We start from the raw sequence: 20,383 nt of genomic DNA, 5'->3' as shown, positions 1-20,383 counted from the left end.
CATAAGAAAATAAAAGGTCACCAAGGTTTGAAAAATATTCTGTACCTGTGACCCCTGGGAAAAGTCCATCATTTTCTAGAAGTGAATGGACTCTGTGCACAGTAATCTACTACAGCAGTCTGTACAATTTTATTTGCCTCCTTCAGATGATGCGCATACTAATTTGTCATGAGAATTCCCTTGAGTGCTTTAGAGGTCACAGAGTCAATGACAGAGGCAAGGTTTACAGGCAGTCTTTCTTTTCTACAAACAATGATAAACTGACATATTCTGCTTATCATAAATAAGTTTGAAAATAGCAATGAAAAAATAAATATTTTCATAAAGAGAATTAAGGCAATAAGAGGAAAAAGACTGGATACGTGTTTATGGAAGATGTCTGTAGACTTTATAACAACACTAGTTATTATCATCATAGTACCTTTGTCCTGTCTTTATGAGAACATTTTAAACAATAATTAATTAAGATTTGTGAGTGGATTTACTGTTAAACCATTCTTCAGCGCCTGAGCCTTTCATTTATTCATGTCCTCCACATTTTTACATGTCTTTATTGATTGCCTTCTGCGGGTTTCCAACGCTGTGCCGAGGTTCAGCGTTGAACAGCCTCTGCCCTTAAGAAATTGAGGATTCCAATCTGTATTCATGTATCTTTTACAATAAGCTGACATTCTTGGTGCCTACTGTGATTTACATGGGTTGCTTTGGAAAGAAATAGAATAGTACAGGCTTTTCTCTCGTTTGCACAACACCATCACAGGAAGGTCTCCAGACCAGGCCTTTATAAATCTGAAATGCTGAGCACCACACCCAGATGGAACCTTGGAGAGTCGGCATTCTGGGGAATCCTCGGTCAGCTAAACCCTCTAGGTCTTACTGCTTTTGCCACACTCTGCCCAGTATCTGAATCCTTTAAGGCATCTGCCAGTCTTGCCTCAATATCTTTGATCCTTCCTACCTTCTTTCCCAACTCAAGTCCTCTTCTTGGCAGGCTCCTTAGGGGTCGCATCTGAAATGTCCCTTGTTCGATAAAACTCCTCTAATCTCGCTACCTAAGTTAGGTCCCCTCTGCTTATCTCTTACCTAACCACCTCCCTCTCTCTGTTCCTCTCCTGGCCATCATCACAGCCTGTAAATATCTTGTTTACTTCCTGTTTACTCATGTACTGTGGTCACACTCCTTAGACAGTCAGTGGCATGAAGGCAGTGATCATGTTCACCTGCATTACTGAATCCCTACTGCCTGGCACAATTCAAAGAACATAGACGAGGCCCTTTGTAACTCTTATTTGGATTAAAAAATGATTCAATGAATTGGCCGACTACCATCATCTTCCTTCTGAAGAAGGTTTCCCAGAACTTCTTTCTGGAATGTTGACAGAACTTTGGTCTGTCCCTCTTGCTGCACAGCATTACCAACTGCCCTCCTTCTATGCATGATTGCCTCCATGCAGAGTGTGTTAAGGTGCCGCCTTCCTGGGCAGTGTCCTGTGAGTAAGACAGTTCCATTTCAGAAGCTTGGGCATGTGACAGAAATGTTCTGTCCAGTTCTAAAGCAAACTCAGAGAGGTTAATTATCTTTTCCAAGGTCAATGTTTGAATCTGGATTTGTCTGACATTAAAACCCAGGCTGTGTCCATACCAAACAAGCTCCAGCTGAGGTAATAAGATTGAGTTTCTTATCTGCAGACTTCAATCCCAAGTGACATAGTATTGTGCACCTCTGGAGGAGAAAAAGAAAAGGGAGGAGAATGGTTGCTGGGCAACTAAGGCACCAGGATGTCCTGGTTGCCGCATAATCAGTTGGAATCTGGCAAAGCTCCCAGGATTAGAGTAGCAGGAATAATTATTTATCTGTCCTCTAATATCCTCTCAGGGTTGCCTTGAATTCCAGTCTCTTGTACTGAGATTGTAAACATTATTTTCAATTTCACATCATCCAAAACGTAATTATGTTTGCTGGGATAATTTAAAACTCTATTGGCTAATGATTTATTCTATTGATGAATTTCTCCTAAATTATAGAATCAGCCCTGAGAGAGTTTCTGCCCAAGCCATGATTCTTAAAAAGGAAGTTTTCCTGATTGTAAGACAGTTTTATTTCACTTGCCTGAAATCACACAGCTGGACAATTCCGTAAATATTAAATTCTATAAATATAACTAATACTCCCGATTTTTTTTAGCAGTAGATATAAACTTAGAGTCATTCATCAGTCTCACATCCCCCAGGAAGGTCCTAGGCCAGCCAGCAGAACCCACAAAGAGGGGTTCCAAAGCTATCGTGTACATCCGAGAATGCATAAAAGGTTCCAAATTGAAGTGGTTAGGAAAGTCGGAGACTGGTGAGCCCTTCCTTGGACCCAGCTATGCTGCGTGCCCACCCCCTCCATGCCCCACGGCCACCAGGAAGGAATGAGAGCTGTTTATTTACCTCGGGACCAGTGAGACAGCTTCAGTGACCCACCAGAAACACCTGTCGTGGGCCTCCTACCTTCCAAGACGAAGCCAACGGATAGCTCTGACCTGAAAAGTCTCTGTTGTCCTTAAGTGACCCTTAAAACAGAGTTAGGAGAAACCACACTGGCCCCAATGAGAGTTTTAAGGTATGTGTATCCCATGGATCTGTGGGCCAGGCCTGAGAAGGATGAGAGCAGTGCCTGACGCCTTGTTCTGGAGGGCCCCTGGGGGCAGAAAGCCCTCCTGAGCAAGATGCCAGAGGTGTTCAGAATTGTGTAGCTGGGGACTGCAGGAGGAGCCACAAATGGGCCAATGTCTGTAGGGCTCTAAGAGAGAAAAGGCCTCAATATGTGGCTGACTAGACAGAGAAGGCACCTGCAGTCGCTCCTACTGTGGGCTTCCTGTTGGACAGAGGCCTTTAACTATTAATCAATGTTCCAGGTGAGATTCCTACACTAGGTAGAGATTTTAATTACTACATAGAGTCTGTTTCAGAGTACAAAGGAGCTGAAGGTCTTTTTGCTATGAGAGTGTCCAGAAAAAGGTATGGAGGCTGTCTTGGACTGCATGAAGAAGAAGCAGCTCCAGAGTGGCATTCCTGAACAATCAGGGGAAATGACCCAATGATTTTCTTCCCTTCTTTTGATCCGGCTCTTTAATGCCCCTGGTTGCTTATATACTCCTAATGGGAGAGCTCCACTCAGCTTTCCTGGCCCTTTTGACATAATTTCAAGCACTTGATAATTGAATTTCTTAGCCCACAGGAAAAACAAACAAACAAAACCCAACAAACGTGAATGGTAGGGAGTGGGGTAAAGGGTCATGGTGGAATGAAACACACTGACACAAATTAAACATGGTAGACACCGTGGTGGAATGAAACACACTGACACAAATTAAACATGGTAGACACCGTGTTTGTCATATTCATGACTTCTCATCAAATACAGGAAAGTCTCATTAATTTGAAGTAGCCAAGTGGAACTAACATGGTACCAGGTGCTCTGGCATCCACTGACATTGCTTGCAATTCTCTAGACCAGAGCTTCCCCATGGGATGCTGAGAATGGGGTACAGGTGGGTCAAGATACTGAGAGTCAGAAGGGACCGAGGTTGAGACACCCTTGCCTCTTCACTCTCGTAAATTGCTCAAATATGATTAGTTTCTATACTTGTCCTGATTTGTAAAAGAGTGAGAGGGAATCCTCTAGGCAATTCTGTGAGCTAAGTATGAATATACCCATTTTATAAAGCAGGAAATGAAAGCTCATAGAGATGCTAAATAAATTCGCACTAAAGAACTAATATTCAACCTAACAAACTCTTCACCACCAATTTTCTTCCAAATTAATAGCACATTAAAAGGCTAGATCTTTTCACTACGACTTAAAAATCATCAGTTTGCAAATAGCATTTCCAGTGTGTTTGAGAGAAGTGCATTGACCCAATCAGGCAGGGAATGCTACTTATTTTAACTCAATTTATATTCACTCAGCCCTTATAATATATCTGGCCGTGAGACTCTTCCATTCTGTTACTATTATTATTATTCGTAATTTCTACCCAAGACCAGTTGCCATATCCAACTCTTTCCACTATAATGATAATATTGGAACTGTTGAAACAAGAAGGCAGAGGGTACGGCTGGAATCTGGGGGATTCCTGTTGAGTGGCTTATTCACTATGCATGTAGCATCACTTGGGAGATGGGATCCCTGTGGGAGTGAATAGTGGTGGGTGGGTGTCCAAGTTTACAGGATCAGGGCAATGGTGTACTGGCAAATCTTTAACCACAGACTCTGCAGAAGGGCAGATTTGAGTGTTTGCCAATTTCTGTTTTGTAAATGTTCCCCCACCTTGGCTGATTTCAAGCTACGAATGTAATGTAATTATACAGGAAGTTGGGAGTCTGTGAGAGTAATTGGCTTTTTGGAATCAGTGTAGTCCAGGCTTCAAAACAACACCCGACCTGGGACATGAAACTTAGGAAGAAAAATCACTATTCTTGTCCTGCCCAAAAAAGAACCACTAGCAAGATTTGCTTTTTAGAAAGAGATGATAATAACCAAACCACATTTGTTATCTTTCCATTCCAAATCTAGAGAATTTCTGAAAACAATAATTTGAAGCTTTATTTTCACAGTTTCACCACCTTATTTAAGAAAATCACAGTTATATAAAGTCTCCTCTCCCTCTTACAGGAAATGTCCTCCTTGTGATTTGGCAATAATGAGCTTTGTTTTCATTGTCTATTTTTTTTTTTAGCTAGGAATTTCTTTTCTACTTTTCATTTTTTAACAAGGGTGTAATTGTGGCAATTGTTACATTTACTTCTTTTTCTGGATGAAAGTAGTTATTTTGCTGGATGTAACATGTTTCTTTGACTTTTTAAGTATGAAGGGAGTCAAGCAATTTAAAATTGTGGCTGAAGTAATTTTTTCTAAATATAAGATTGTTATTCTTGTATACTATGTGTCTCACAAAACCATTGAGTTTACTCGTAGCATTGTGATGCACATGTTCATAGGACATCCTGGCCACATCGGGGAGTCTTGGCAGTAGAAAGGAGACCCAAACCCATTAGGTCATTCCAATCTAGGAGGAAAGATCAAAAGATTAATACCATATAATGCCTAAGACGCAATACATGAAAGACATAGTTGATAAACTTGGCTTTATGAAAATCAAAAGCTTCTGCTCTGTGAAAGATAGTATCAAGAGAATTAAAACTATCGAGCAGAAGAAAATATTTGCAAAGACACATCTAATAGAGGACTGTTTTCTGAAATATACAGAGAACTCTTAAAAGTCAACAAGAAAACAAGCAACCCAACTGAAAACATGGGCCAAAGATTTTAACAGACACCTCACCAAAGAACATATACAGATGGCAGAGTGCACATTGAAAGATGCTTCATATCATATGTCATCAGGGAAATGTTAAAACAAAAATGAGATAGATACCACTACATACCTGTTAAAATGGTCGAAATCCAGCATGCTGACAACACTACAAGTAAATGAGGACACGGAGAAAAAGAACTCACACATTATTGGTGGAAATGCAAAATGGTACAGACACTTTGGAGGACAGTTTCACAGTATCTTACAAAACTAAACATGCTCTTAACATGTGACCCAGTAACTGCACTTCTTGGTATTTGTCCAAAGGAATTGAGAACTGGTGTCCACATAAAAACCTCCACACTGATGTTTATAGTATAAACATTTAAAATTATTTCTAGGGGCCGGGGGGAGCTCAGTCAGTAGGTGTCTGACTCTTGATGTTGGCTCCAGTCAGGATCTCTAGGTGGTGGGATCAAGACCTGCATCGGTCTCTGCACTCAGTGGGGAGTCTTCTGGAGATTCTCTCTCTCCCTCTGCCCCTCCCCACGCCCACTCCCCATATTTTGTATCTCTCTCTCTCTCTCAAATAAACAAATAAATCTAAAAAAAGTTTCTAGAATAAACATTTATTTATAATTGCCAAAAGTTGGAAGCAATCAAGATGTTGTTTAGTAGGTGAATGGACAAACTGGTACAGCCAGACGATGGAATATTATTCAGCACTAAGAAGAAATGAGCTTTCAAGCCATGGAAAGACATGAAGGAACCCTAAATGCATATTACAAAGTGAAAGAAGTCAGTCTGAGAAGATTATATACTGAATAACTTCACCTATACGACATTCTGGAAAAGACAAAGCTGTAGAGACAATGAAAAAAAAATCAATGGTTGCCCAGGGGTGGAGGAGGGAGGGGATACATAGACAGAATACAGAGGATTTTTAGGGCAGTAGAAATACCCTGTATGATATTTTAATGATGAATACATGTCATTGTACATTTGTCCAGACTCATGGAATATACAACAGCATGGTGAACCCTAAAGTAAACTGTGGATTTTAGGCGATTGTGATGTGTCAATGTCGGTCTGTCCTTGGTACGTAAATGTACCATTTTGATGAGTGATGTTGATAATGTGAGAGGTTCTACATGATTGGGGTTGGGAGGTATATGGGAAATCTCTGTACCTCCCCCTTAATTTTGTCATAAACCTAAAAGTGCTCTAAAAATATTTTTTTAAGAGAGGGAAAAAATAATGCCACAGAAGATTCTAGAACATGTATTCCCTTAAGGTTGCGACTCATAAATCCAATGGAATCACACAGTAGCACCTTTAGAGACCTAATTGATAAAAACAGCATTCTCCTCCAATGATAAAGTGTCTTTGCAGTTGGTGGCAGAGTTACGGTCCCCTGACTCACAGTCCAGTGCTGCTCGTCTATGGCACAGGCTTCCACTTCAGGCACAGATGGGGATTCTGTTTTTGAAAGTTGTGCCAATTAAGAACAACTAGGCCTATTCCAGAAGCTGCCACCTGGATCTCATAAGTACACCAGGTTAGCTAGCTAATCATGGATCTCTTGCTCTAAACAAGGGATTATTTAGAAGTGCCTGATACCTCAGCAAGGTGCAGGCCTTCTCTTGATGGCCTGTGTGTTTCTTATGACCTGCTGCTCTTTCAGATTGCGTGCTACTGACCGAGCTGCTGAGATACAGTAGGCATTGGAGAGGATTTGGATTTCTTCTCAGGACAGCATTTTGTGTGAGGGAGAATAGTGCCATGCTCAGAAGTAGAGCTAAGACATGGTTTGGGCTGGGATAAGAAAATAGCTTTGTTTTCCATCCTGATACCTATAAAATTTTAAGACATGTAAAATGATTAAATAACTAGTACAGGTTAAAATGAACAAACAATGCTTCTTTGAAGGATTTGAGAATGACTTCCATGGTTCTTAGAGGAGGCACAATGCATCGTCCTTATGAAGAACCAAGTTAAAAAATTGTTACGTAGAAAAATGCTTCAAGAGAGCAAGAGGTGACCTTATATGAAGTCTTGAAGATTCTTATATTTCTCCCTTAACGAATCAGGTTTCTTCTCCAGTCTCCAGGGTTTCAAAGAGAAAGAGACCCAGTTTCCTACTACGTGATCAATTAGTCAGTCAACATGTATTTATTTATTTTAGATGAGTATTTCAAATCTTCCACCATTTATGAGACTCAAATACAATCTTTACAGATTGAAAAAGTTTTGCTGCAGAATTATCTCCTTGACAGGACGAACTTAGGGATAAAACAGTTCACATTCTGCATTAAAGCAATTACGTGACAATACTCGCTGTGACACACACGTGCATAAAGAATTAGAAGGGAGGTACACTCTTTGGTAGTTAAGAGAAAAGAAAGTGACAATAAAATCAAAGCCTCACCTCATATCCTGAGTCACAATGGGCCACACCTGCAGAAATGACAGGATTTTGACATTTGAAAGAACTGCAGTGATTTTCTCCTGACAGCAAGATAAAAAATTTTAAAGACAGCCTGGCAAGATTGCAGGAAAGAACAAAAAGTCACAGATTTGGAAATCTCAAGGTCAAAAGCCAGCAGAATTTCAGCTAATGAAATCATTAAATGCCACTCCGACTTTGGTTGATGGAAATGAAATAAATTGACAGCATCCGCAACATAGCTGTCCTCTCAAGGGTCAGAGGAGAGGGCCATGGCAGGCAGCACACAAGGTTGCCCAACACCCTCTTGACCAGACCTTTCTTCCCAAGGCTCACTGCGCTCACAGTGTGAAAAACATCTTAACAAAGCTTTCATTTCTTTCATGTGCAGTTTCCTCATGTAGAATTCAATGGAAAGAATACACTTTGAGCAAACGAAACCCTGTAAGATTTTAAATTTAAAGGTACAGTGTTTTTCCCCTTAATAATTTTCTGTGAAACAGGAGCATTTGCTCATCCCCTCTCATATCTCACACAAATCGGTCAGAAATTCCTTTTGTTTCTTCCCTCAGAATATATCCCAAATCCATCCACTTCAGACCACCCGCACTGTTACAATGCGCATTGGAGTCCCAGGATCTCTCCTCTGGCTAATCAGCTCCTAACCGGTCTCTCTGCTTTTACCCTTGGTCTTCCTAAAGTGCCTTCTCCCCACGGCACACAGGCCGATCCTGTGAGCCTTTTAAAATCTAAAGTGTAGGGTGCCTGGGTGGCTCAGTTCGTCAGGGGTCTGCCTTTAGCTCAGGTCAGGATCCTAGGGTCCTGGGATTGAGTCTGAGTCCTGCATTGGGCTCCCTGCTCAGTGGGGAGTCTGCTTCTCCCTCTGCTTCTCCTATGCTTTCTGATCTTTCTCATGCTCTCTCTCTTTCTCTCTCTCAATCTCTCTCAAATAAATAAATAAAATCTAAAGTGCATTTAAAAAAACTCAGCATGAGAAAAAGAAAAAAACTCAGCATGGTACTCCTGTGCTTAAATACTACATTCCACTAGGATTTAGGTCATCCTCCCAGTCACCTACAATCCAGCTCCCCTCTACCACAGTCTTTCTTGCTCACTATGTCCCAGCCCCCTGAGCCTCCTTCAGCCTTTGGCGTTTGCGTGGGTCATGCCCTTCGTTTGCAATGTTCTGACCCAGGTAATGGCATGACTAACTCCCTGCATCAAGAGTCAAATGTCACTTTCTCAACAATCACTACCCCTCCCACTCCAAATCTCCCCTACCCTGCTCTATTTTTATTTCTTACAGAAATAAAATACTATATATTTATAGTATATAAATATACTACTACTACTAAACAATTTGGTTTTTAGTTATTAATTGTGTGCCTTCTTGTTATAGTATAAGCTCCTTGAGGAATGGAGTCTTTGAGTTGATTACTACAGTATTATATTCTGGGCACCTCGAATGACGTGGCATACAGTGATTTCTCAAGAAAATATCCATTGGATGAATTAATTCTAGACAATGACATAAAAGCTCAAATCACTGTAGTGCTGGGTTAAAAGTTACTTTCAAAAGAACTGTGCTTGCTTGGAAGACATAAGAAAGTAGGGCCACATCATAATGACATATTAAATAAATAGTTTGCACATTTAGACCAGTGATTAAAAGCCATGTCAACAACATTTTGAATTATCACCCAGATTAGGATGGGATGAAGCAATTTTAGATTAGGAAATACGAAATAATTCATGAATAAGAGTTAAAATGTTTGGTCTTCTTCAGAACAGTTTCTTAATCCATTTAAATGAAATAAGGATGATAACATTTGAACAGCAATTACATTTTGCCAAAAACTGCTCTACGCATTCCATGGTGCTCCCGTTCCTGGTAGTGCTGTTAGCTTACAGGAAGTCTCTCTGCCAGGTTCATTATATACTTTCTCTAATCTTAAAAAATTAAAAGGTTACTAGAAGGTCCCCATTCAACAGTCAAGAAAAGTGAAGCTCAGGGAATACTTGAAGTTTTGTCCAAGTTTATTCAGTTCATTTAGGACTCTACTCACGCGGCATCTTTCATGACAATGCCCAAGTCCAGTGGATGATTCCATCTTCCATGTCCAAGAAGCTCAATGTACTGGGACTCAGTGTTAAAGAAGCTCAATGCGCGATTCTCTCAGTGCTTCTTTGACAATTGGCTTATGTTTGCTTTTCCCACTCCTTGAAGATGTCTTCAATTCATATTTGCTTCAGCCCTGTCTAAAGCATTTTGAGCATACTAAGTTAACACAACTAAAACCATCGTACAGATGCTAACAGCTTCTGTCATTTTGATGGCCCACAATATGATTATTTCATTCACATTTAGTAATTTCACACTGGAAAGGAAAAATGATGAGTTATAAGATTATGGCCAACCTACTTAGATGAGCCATGCCAAGCTCAGAGATATTTTTTTTTTTTTTTTTTTCACTTAAAAAATTAAGGCTGTATTGTTTGTCAGTCAAATCTTCATTTAATTCTGAGGTATGATTTGTTGAAATATATTCTAATTAATTGCTCCCATGATCTAAGCACAGGCATTCTTTTAGTGTTTGTGAGATTTTCCCCCCAAATACCCAAGGCTTATAGCTAAGAAAGTTGTATTAATTACAAAACACTTTGGCTTTATGATAATAAAAATAGAGTATATAAAATGAGTAGGCTTTTTTCATTCGTTTTAACAAAAATGATCTTTAAGAAAGCATTCAACTGCGAACAGAACAAAAAGTTAATTTCCGTAGAACCTGGAGCAATGTTAATGTGAGTCTTATTGTAGGAAACCTGTGACACAGAAGCATAGAGCTCACTGAATTTTTACAAACTGAACACCTGTGTAGCTGACAGTCAGACAAAGAAATAGAAGCTGCCTTGCACTCCACTCCCTTCGCTTCCAGCCACTATAATACTACCCTTCCACCCCTACTACAAAGAAATTCTTCACTTCTTTCCTCAAATTAGTATTATTTTCCAGCTTTCTTGAGTGATTGATAAAAATTACATAGGCTTAGGTTGTACAAAGTGATTTTTCTGGGTTTATATCATGATGATTAACATGTGTACAGTCAAATTAATGAAGACATCTATCACCTGACAGAGTTACCTTTTGTGCATGTATGTATGGTGAGAACAGCTAAGATCTCCTAGCAAATTTACAGTATACAATATAGTATTGTTTACTATGGTCACCATGTTGTTCATTGCCCTGTGAGCAATATTTTTCCACTCCCCCTATGCCCAGCCCCTGGCAACCACCATTCTATGCTCTGGTTCTATGAGCTTGACTTTTTTAAATTGCACATATAAGTGAGATCATGAAGTATTTGCCTTTTGGTGTCTGGTTTATTTCACTTAGCATAATGTTCTCCAGGTTCATCCGCGTTGTCACAAATGGATTCTTCACTTTTTTTATGGCGTTTCTAAACATTTGGAAATGAAATTCATCTTGGAGCAGCTGTGGAGGCTGCCACTCTAAAATAGAAAGACACAAGTTTCAAGCCGGCATGTCATGAGTTGTCTGGAAAGCGAGGCAAAGCAACACACCTTTTTCTCTTTTTTTAAAGATTTATTTATTTATTGATGAGACACAGAGAGAGAGAGAGGCACAGACACAGGCAGAAGGAGAAGCAGGCTCCATGCAGAGAGCCTGAAGTGGGACTCGATCCCGGGTCTCCAGGATCACACCCTGGACTGAAGGCAGTGCTAAACCACTGAGCCACCCGGGCTGCCCACACCTTTTTCTTCATTAGCTTCTTATCCTAGTAAGTAGATTCAAGTTTGATAGTTTATGTCTTCATGTTCATCTGAATTTTGTGAAGTGTGTAGATTACAAAAAAGAAAAGAGGGAGAATCTGAAGAACTCTGCCTTTATATTCTCCAAAATATCCAAAAAAAAGAATTACTTTAGACATATAAATGTGGTCTTAATCTAGGGAAAGCTTTAAAAGAGAATCTTAAGTCAACAAAGAATATAATACCAAATATTCAGTGATCTCATTTTTTAGTATTAAACGCCTTACCAATAACAACTTTGTAACTTTATTTTTATACCTAACGAACTGACCTTTTACACAATTTCTTTGGTGATGTTAGTATGAGTAATGTAAAAAATCTCCAAATGAGGTTAATATTTTGTTCAAGGACGATATAGTAGTGCATATGGCCATGGTTAGAGTTTTCCTAAGGGAGAGTAATGCTGGGAAAGTAGTTACATTGAATGTTGAAACTAATCTGCTTAGTGTCATGAAGAGGAATTTTTTAAGTAGCGACATCTGTTTGACCTATCACATGGAAAATGCAAACATTCCGCCTGTGTAAATTTACAACAGATTCTATTTGCTACCAAAACTTCAGTTGTTTTGTCCTAGGTTTAACCAGGAAATAATGGGTACTTATTTTGTACTTTTTCTTAAATATTAATTAAAATTACATTAACGATAAAACTTGATAAAGTAAAAAAACAAAAACTCATCCATAATCTCACCTTTCAGAAATAACTCTTAAGATGGTACTCTATACATTGTCTTTTTTCTCGTTGTATATGTACCCATATTTGTTAACAAAATAGGACAGTACTGTATGTATTGTTTTGTAATATGATTTTTGTTATTTATTAATGCATTTTAAACATATTGCCACATTGTTATTTGTTGTCAAATGTATTTCCAAGATGTATTTCAATAAACATACAGGTGAAATTGCTTTTATAAGTATTTCATGTTTTACATACAAATATACACACATATAAGTGTAAAACATAAATATGCACATATATATGAGTGTGTACATGTGTATGCAGATTATTTGTATTATTTGCCTGTTTCCATTGGTACATTTGGTATTTCCATTGGTGTATTATTTTCTAAGGAATCAATGTATGAAGGATTTGTCAGACATTTATGATTCGAACAATTCCCACTTTAAAATCTGTCCTTCAAGTTTGTTCAGTTTTTAGGGCACCTGGGTGGCTTAGTGGTTGAGCGTCAGCGTTTGGGTTCAGGTCGTGACCCCAGGGTCCTGGGATTGAGTCCTTCCTGTAAGAGGCTCCCTGCAGAGAGCCTGCCTCTCTCTATGTGTCTCTCATGAATAAAGAAATAAAATCTTTTTTAAAAAAAAAAAGTTTGTTCAGTTTTTAAATTTATATTTAGCAATCTCTCTTTTATTTTTAACAAATTCTTTCTTTAGTGTGAACTTTGGTAATATGTTGCCTATAATACAGTTATATAACTCTTTACACAGGTTTTCCTTTCTTCAGTGCGTGATTTTTTAAAAATATTTAGTCTTCTTGATCCTTATCTGCAATAATATAACTTCAGAAAAGCAGCAGAAATATCACTTTATTTCAAAATTACTATCTAGTTGTAAACACATTTGATGGATAATTCATTCTTTCTCTACTGATTTAGTATGAATTGTCATTTACTAAATCCTTATAGGTACTTTGATCTATTTGTAAATTTCTACTCTTGTTCCATTTATTTAATATTTTATCAATGTTATACTAGTTTTTTTTACCTTATCTTGATAACACATTTTGATTTCAAATAAGGCATACCTTTTTGTTTAATTCACAATAACAATAATAATATTCCATTATATTAATAGTAAAAGAACTGTACATCAGTATGCATCCCTTTATTTCCTCCAAGATTTTGGCTTTTGGTGCCATGCATTTTACTTCTACATATGTTGTAAAACAACCTTGCAGTATATTGTTATTATTTTTGCTCTAAGCAAGTACCTTTAAAGAGATTTATATATATAATATGTATTTTTATATTTTCTCACACATTTACCATTTCTGCAGCTTTTCATCCCTCTGTGTAGATCTAATTCCATCTGGTATTGTTTTCCTTGTGGCTGAAGGAGTTCCATAATATATCTCAGAAGTCCACTAGTTAAAATTTGTTCAGCTTTTTTGATGTACCAGAAAGTCTTTATTTTACCTTCAATTTTTGAAAGAGGTTTGTTTTTTTCCTGTACATAGAATTCTAAATTGACATTTTTTTTCTTCACGGTGTTTCAGTGCTTTAAATGTTGCTCCATTATTTTCCAGATTGCATTGTTTTCAACAGAAAATATCCTGTCATTGTTTTTCTATGCTTCTGGGTCTTTTTTCTCTGACTTCTTTGAAGAGTTTTCTCTTCATCTCTCTCTCACTTTTTTTAAGATTTTATTTATTTAACAGAGAGAGAGAGCGCACACAAGCAGAGAAGGTGGCAGGTAGAGGCAGAGGGAGAAGCAGGAATCCCCCTGAGCAGAGAGCCTGACACGGGGCTCAATTCCAGGACCCAGAGATCATGACCTGAGCGAAGGCTGATGCTTAACAGCCTGTCAGGCAGGTGCCCCTCTTCATCTCTGTTTTAAGCATTTTGATTATGATCCTTGTTCTCTTTTTCTTATTTTATTAGATCAACTGGAATTTCCATATCAAAATTAATGCATAGTTTTGGTAGAAGACATTATTATCAACTTCTTGAGTTTAATGAGTGTGCCAATGAAAATGGGAAGAATGGTTATCATTATGGTGAAGGCAATGCTACCTCACAACATCGCACTAATCAAACCAAATATAATATAATAAAAAGAACTGGTTTTCAAAGTGAAAATAACATAGACCTTTACCCTAGTTTTGGTAATATGTTGAGGAGTAAATGAGATGTAGTTCTTTACCTCTTTGCTCTGGGCTGTGTTGTGTGACTTATTTATATAACCTGAAATAACCATAACCTTGCAAAGTGCTTTGTGATGGGCTTGATGTCATGGATGTCTGCCACTATCCCAGAACATGCCCCGGTAGCCCTCTCATTTAACGAGGCTGAGAGATATGTGTAACAGAGCTGGACCCACAGATCCTCAGTGTGAGTAGAGCTATCTCAGCCACTGCATCCTGAAACAAACCTGCACCAGCCAACCTAGATTTGTGAGAATAAATGCATGTTGTTTTAAATTACTAAGTTTTAGGATCATTTCTTACACAGTACAGTAGTAGGAACAGCTAGTGAATGAAAGTAACTTCTTCTAAGACTTTGTTGTTCTTTTCCCCATTCATATATCAAAAAAAAAAACTCTTTTTTTTAAAGAGGATATTCTTTTTTTTTTCTTTTAGATTTTATTATTTATTATTCATGAGAGACAGAGAGAGGCAGAGACACAGGCTCCCTGTAGAGAGCTGATGTGGGACTCAATCCCGGGACCTGGGATCACAACCTGAGCCGAAGGCAGATGCCCAACTGCTGAGCCACCAGGCGTCCCCCCAAAAAAATTCTTACTAAGTATCTGTTCTATAGCATAACGATGATCACTACTACAGCGGCAGGAGCAAACAAGATAGAAGCAGTACCTATTCTTATGATACTTATATCATTTGGGGGTGTGAAGAGAAACAAAGTAAAACAAAACAAAATAATTTCAAATGGTGAGTTTCGACAAGAAAACAAAGAACGAGTATAAATCATAGCATGCAGTGGCTTACTTTGAATAAGATAGGAAAGTATTCTGTGAGCTTTAAAGGATGAGAAAGAGTTGACTATATGTTATTATATATTAATTTAGATATTATTGTAAGTGTAATTAAAAGTGTAATTAATTAAAAATTAATTGTAAGTGTAATTAATATTATATATTAATTTAGATATTATTGTAAGTGTAATTAAAAGTCATTAAAAGATCGATTTGAATTAGGAAAAGTGACATGATACACCTTTCATTTTGAGAAACTTAGTTTCCCTCTAAAGAATAGATCAAAGAAGGGCAAGAATGATTAAATAGCACTCTGGTACTCTAGGAAAACTGCAGGAGCTCTACCTTGGAATTCCCTTTATCTCATCTTTCCAGAAAAAGTGAATTCCTCCTCCCTCAAAAAAAGTGAATCCCCATAAAGCCTCCTGTGATTGTGTAACAAAGTAGAGAGATGTCAAGAGGAGAAATGTAGCCTGACACACACTCACCACCCTGCCAAGGGATCAGCAGTCCATTAAGGGATGGTAGCCTAGGTGGTGATAAGAGGCAGACCCAAGAGCAGCTTACATAGAAGTCAGGAGGTGCAGAGAGATGACAAGTATATACCTCAGGGGAGAAACTAAGATATCTTTCCTTCCCCTTCCACTCAAAAAAAATTATTTCACCACCATATTTAAGATAGGAAAAAGTGACTGAATGGGAGGTGTCTTTTGCTTTGGCTTATAGGTGAAATGTGGAAGGGGAAGTATGAATGGGGAGTCCAGTGTCTCTCAGCCTAGCCTCCTTTAATATCTCCATTCTACTAAAAGGCAAATCTTTACTTATTTTGAGAATCTAATCTTAAATTAGACTGAATATGTGTGTGGCATAGAAGCTTCTATGTGTGGATGTCCACAAACCTGTTTTATTGTGAACTCACTGGGATCAAGGAGTCAATCTGGGTTTATCCTTTGTCTTTATATACTCTTGACTACCGGTAGATAGTTGACATATAATCATAATAGATCACATAGGGGAGTACTAGTTAGCTACTGCTTTATAATTAACTATCCCAATATAATGACTTAAAACAATAAGCTACAATTGTGTAAGTTGACTGGGCAGTTTTGCTGATCTGGGCTGGGTTGGGCTCAGCTCAGAAGCTTTGCATATGTGTCTGTCTGTGGTCAGAGGCTGGTCCAAGATAGCTTGAGCTGAAATGACTCATCTGTATTCCCACAGGCTCTCCTCTACCAGCAGAAGAGCTTGGCCACGCTTAAAAGTTAGGAGCAGTCTTCTGAGAGACCAAGCAAAAGTATGCAGGAGACCTCTTGAGTCTAGGCTCGGAATAGGCACAATGCTATATACTCGTTATGGCCAAAATTTTTCACAAGCCAGTCCTGATTCACGGAGAAGAAAAATAGATGCCATTTCCTAGAAGGAAGAGTAGCAAGGCCACATAGTAGAGGATACGGTTATGGGGAGGAGTGAAGAATTGTGGACATTTTTATGATTAATTTCTAGCAGGTGTTTCATAAGTAAAATATTGATTGTATTTGACAATCATATGATATACTATCGAACTACTTGAGCAAGACCTAAGATTATCCTACAGATGTGGGTGGGATGCAAATAGGATCCACAATTTTTTAAAAATATAATTTAAACATTAAGGGAAACAGCAAAGTTTATATAAGAATATCACCCTGGCAGCAGTGTGGGACTTCACAATGGAATTGGATATTTCTATAATTTAAATATGCAATAAACTTAAAGAAATAAAAGTACTCAGAGAGTGGAAAGCTGTTTGAAAGGGAATAGAAATCAATTCCCTAAGAAAATTTGAGTATTTTTTTAACTTAAGTGACATTATTTTTAATTAGAGAAAGATGCAAACAGATAATATTCATAGGTGGCAGTTTCTACAGGAGCCTTGCGTAGAGGTATACAAATCAATATGAATAAATACATATAAAACACATGTATGTACAGAAATGCATATACCATATCATTTTATAAATATAATGGAAAAATAATAATACATATTAGGGAAAACATATTGAGAAAAAGGACTTGATGAAAATGAATAGCTCTCCGCAGAATATCTATTCCCTTGTAATTTCTTATAAAATCATTTCCACTGTCTTGCAATGTTCTATTTATTAATAATTGTCCTTGGAATAATAGTGGAAGTTTGCAAAAGTAGGAGCTAAATATATTTAAAGAGAGCTATTTATCTCCTGTGATACGAATCTTCTGTAGAACTCTACTGGTTGTTGCATAATAACATTCTTCATTCTGTGAAGAGTATCAAATTGTGAGCACCCTCTAGATGTATAGGACAAGCTTACCTTCCCATTCTCCTTTCTGGGGTACCAGACAATGATTTTGATGACATTTTCTGCAAGTGATCTTTTTCTGTGATTTGAAACCATGTTCCAGCTGCCCAGAACCATTGGTGCAAAGTGCAAATGTTGGCCCTCTTGTTTAAGAGCGGGAAGAAAGCTTTTCTTCTGTGATCCATATGTCTCTCTCTAGCTGTTCTGGTATTTTTGATTTGCTATATAATGTCAAGCTCCCCTGGGCACAGGGATACTCTTGGTAAGTGCAGGCTATTATAGATTCCTAGGGCTCTTGCACACCTGACTTTTACTGTGCTCAGGCTCAGTCCCCTGTTGAGGGTGGAAAGCAATACCAGTCGCTGGGAAGCAGGTTCCCAAAAACCCTCCCACGGGGGCAGGGAGGCAGCAATGGGGTAGGGTAAGCATGGTAGTAGAGGCTAGGACCTTGTATGCACTGAGGTTTTAAGAGCATTAAAACCCAAGAGAAACCCTACTTCTGAGTGTGGTGCCTTGGAGAGAGCTCTAATCACAGCCCCTGTGAAGGCGACCCTATTGGGGTAATTGTCACATTGTAAAGACAAACCTGGAGCTTCTGTCTCTGTCCAAGCTGTGGAGATTGATGCCCCAGCCCTGTAGCTTGACAATGCACTCTACCCTTCAATTCATGACTACAGCTGCTAGAAATGAGGACACTCTTACCCTCCTCCCAATTTCCCCACACTGGTATTCTATAACTATGGGTTCCTGAGCTTTTTGTCTGCAGATGGAGAAGACTGAAGCTCTGTGTCCTGAATTCCTAGGCATCATGACCTTTCTCAGCTGCTTCTCCATCACTGACCAGAATAAAATTCAGAGGCCAGATGGCTCCAATGTCATGCTGTCTCCTTCAGAGTAGCTGTATCTTCAATTTCCATGCTCCCTAGGACACATACCCTCTCTATAGCTGCATTGAATGAATTGGAACAAATTCATGGAACAAATAATGCAGACTTGTCAAGCAAGCTAATTCTAGCAGAGATCAATTTCCCCATTTTTCATTGAAAGCTTTCCATCATCAAGGCTACCTATGTAGCTTATTCACTTTCTCTAGGGAAGGCCTTGAAATGAATGACTCTAAAATAGTCACATCCTGAAACAGCTGAGATGGTCCTGGACACTTAGTTCAGGCTGGGCTGCTTTATTTGAGTACATCTATTCTGCAATTTCTCATGCGATCCGCCATAGCGTTGTGTCTACCCATGATAGCAGAGTTTCAGGGGACAGAGGGCACCCTGAAAATCCCTCTATCTCATGAACACTGAGACTTTCCAGCTCTGGAGAGCTGTGGGCAGATGCAGGAACTGAGATTCAGTCAAAGTCATGGAGTCCTAGAGACACGGATTACAGATGTCCTGTCCATGGCAGGAGCTTAGTAGAAACTTATCTTTGTTGAAAGGGTCTTTAACTTCAAGGTATTTTGATATGTCCAACCCTCCATCATAGCCAGCTGTTCTCCCCCTTTAAAACACTGAATCACTTAATCGAGATTTTTGGTGATGGTATTCTAAGTTTTATACCTTTACCTTTCAAAGTACAGCACCATTTTCCATTTTTAGGATCAACCCAAGGGGCACTGTTTCCCCAAAACAAGTTTTATTTCTCTTATTTTGAGTATTGTAAAGTTCTTAACCTAAACACACAGGTTATTCAATGCTTTGAATTTACAAATTTTATATCTTAAGTCTTGAAAACAGAACTATTCAATTAGAATTATTTTTTTAATGTAAGCTCTACACCCAATGTGGGGCTTAAACTCATAACCCAGAGATCAAGAGTGGCATGCTCATCAACTATCAGTGGAGCATGCAACTCTTGATTTCCGGGTTGGAATTTAAGTCCCACATTAGGTGCCGAGATTACTTTAAAAAATTAAAAATTAAAAAAAAAAGAACTCTTTAGTTAGAAGTGGAATACGTGGCCTTCTCCTGATTATTCTAAGATTTCACAGATTTTTCACAGATTTTATCTCGTCTTTTATATGAAATAGGAACAATTTATATGCATAATACTATTCTTTAATACTGCATGAATGAAATGTAAAGTAAATCTTTCTCCAATATGTATTCTTTTATAATCTGAAAATTGACCTTTTAAGACTTTGAGAACCAAAGAAATTATTTGGCAAAATAAAATGGACAAAGTTTGCTTGAGATTATCTCTGCATTTCTCTCTCCCTCTGCCCCTCCCTCTACTCCCATGCTCTGTGCTCTCTCTCTGTCTTTCTCAAATAAATAAATAAATCTTAAAAAAATAACTTGCAATTTGGGGATTTTAAGCATTAGAAGAAATGTATTTCATAAGTAAGAATGTCATTAAGTTTCACATGCCAATCAATTTCTTTTCACCTTGCTCCTGAAATGACTGTCAGCAAGATTCCATACTCACTTTTGAAAAGTAAGATTGATGGGTCAGTTACTGAAATATGTGGGAAGAGGGGCTGGAAGAAGCAAGAGATTGATGCACTGTCAGAATGTCAGCAGTTATATACCAAAAATGACAAGTCAGGACAGGTGTGAGGCAGTGACTAGAAAATGCCCAGAGAAGTAGGTGCAGACCTCACCTCAAGGAAAGGGCTGCCAGGCTAAAAACCAAGTCTGTGTGTAGTAAGGCAAGTTCAGGTACTCTCTAGAAAGTTGTTAATATTCAACTGAGCTTTCTGGGAGGCTCAGAACACATAAGGTTTGTGTTTTATGAGAAGACCAGTTCTCTAATGCAGGGAATATTCTTTGAGAAAATGTAAGGGGACACCAAGAACAGAGTCCAGATCCTCGATT

The sequence above is a fragment of the Canis aureus genome, chromosome 13, assembly GCF_053574225.1.
Source record: "Canis aureus isolate CA01 chromosome 13, VMU_Caureus_v.1.0, whole genome shotgun sequence".
NCBI lineage: Eukaryota > Metazoa > Chordata > Mammalia > Carnivora > Canidae > Canis > Canis aureus.
This window is presented reverse-complemented; position numbering follows the sequence as displayed.